We start from the raw sequence: 1,674 nt of genomic DNA, 5'->3' as shown, positions 1-1,674 counted from the left end.
TGTGTGAATAATATGTAATCATGTAATCCATAAAAAGTAACTGTAATCTGATTACGAGTATTTTAAAATGTAATTGAATCTAATTACAAGTACTTAATTTTTGGAATCTGTCTGATTACGTAATCCAGATTACATGCAATCAGTTACTACCCAGCTCTGAATAATAACAGTGTTGGGAAGGTTACTTTGGAAATGTAATAGGTTACAGATTACAAGTTACCCTATTTAAAATGTACCATAATAGTAGTGTAACTTTTTCAATTACTTTATTAAAGTAAATTGATTACTTTTCTAAATTTCTAATGAATGTTTATTTGCAACTGTTAATCATTTTCAAAATAGTAAAAGTACAGTAACCATGTTTTTTTTTTTTGGCAAATGGCATTTGTATTCATTTTTATTACAAATTCCATGGTTAAACTATGGTTAGTGTAGCAAAAACCATGGTTAATTTGTGGTTACCATGCTTTGACAATAGTAACCATTGTCTTTGGATTTATAGTAAAATCATCATTCATTTTCGTAAGGGTTGTGTTGTTGTCTGCCCTAGCTCCCCCTAAACCTATTATAAAATATGATTATTTGTCTGCTAAATTACTACTGTAACATTATAATAGATAATAATGATGTCCTTTATACAGTATTTTGAGTGATGACTGATGAGCAATGGGCTGCTGCTGCTTAACTAAGTAAACAAAGACAAAACTACAATAGCATATTTACAGATGGAACTGACCTGCACTTGAAACCCTGAACAGCAGGCCTAGTTTTGCTTCTCTGCTCCACCTGTGCGCTTCCACAGTCCACTCCATTCTCTCTCTCGCATTGATTACTTTGATTACACATTTTTTCTTAGTAACTGTAACTGATTACAGTTACATTTATTTTGTAATTAAATTACGTAACGCCATTACATGTAACTAGTTACTCCCCAACACTGAATATTGATACTATCAATATTAAATATTAAAATTCAAGAATGTGTGCGGTGGATTTCTGGTTGTATGTCATGTACAAATCCTAGCTTTAACAGACAGATTTCACTCAAAAAAACGTCCTAAAATATGAATGCGGCCCCTTGAAGACTGAAGGCGTTCTTTTGTCAAACAAAACCCGTCGCGCTTCGATGACGTAAGCACCTAGACGACGGTAGGAGCGACCAGTAATGCGACCGAGTAACAGCGGCGCTATCAGCCAGACGAGGAATACTGTGCTGAAAACGCGTTTGTGTGAAACGTCAAGCTGAAAGCACATCATATTGATGTCGAAAACATACTTCAGCCTTTTGACTACACATGCGTTTGTAAGATTGCTTCCACGCCCATGTTTAATGCCTAACAGTCCGATGAACAGTGCGTGAACATTTATTTCGTTGTTATTACGGATCTTCAACAGCTGTCTTCGGAGAAAGCTGCTCTTCCAGAAGAGGATTTTGGGAGTTTATTACGACGACATCGCTGGATCAACATGCTTCAGGGCGGTTATAAGATATAATCACTCCGCCCTTGCTGGTAAACATATTTGATTATAAAATATACAATCATAAATATGAAACTAACGTTAGCTATGCATGTCAGGTGTATAATTTAACCGTGCCTAGATAAGTGAAAGGTGAAAGTAGGATTACATCATTTACGTTAGACTAGCCCAGTCTGTCTGATCCAGTTTATATAT

General features: G+C 35.3%; 1 protein-coding gene across 3 annotated transcripts in view; it reads left to right on the top strand.

The window, feature by feature from the left end:
* LOC107678429 (mitofusin-2-like) overlaps nucleotides 1–1,674 on the top strand; it is a 35,327-nt gene that overhangs the window by 2,428 nt on the left and 31,225 nt on the right. Inside the window, exons 1-2 of one of the 3 annotated variants that reach the window (XM_016473684.1) lie at nucleotides 1,149–1,303; nucleotides 1,396–1,511. The exons of 1 other annotated variant lie outside the window; for it this stretch is intronic. The gene's annotated coding sequence lies outside the window, so the exon portion shown is untranslated. One more of the 3 variants, XM_016473683.1, reaches the window with a different exon arrangement.

This window comes from Sinocyclocheilus anshuiensis, unplaced genomic scaffold (assembly GCF_001515605.1).
Source record: "Sinocyclocheilus anshuiensis isolate Anshui unplaced genomic scaffold, SAMN03320099.WGS_v1.1 scaffold112, whole genome shotgun sequence".
In the NCBI taxonomy this organism is placed as follows: domain Eukaryota; kingdom Metazoa; phylum Chordata; class Actinopteri; order Cypriniformes; family Cyprinidae; genus Sinocyclocheilus; species Sinocyclocheilus anshuiensis.
The sequence above is the reverse complement of the archived record's forward strand: the minus strand, read 5'-3'. Positions and strand labels throughout refer to the sequence as shown.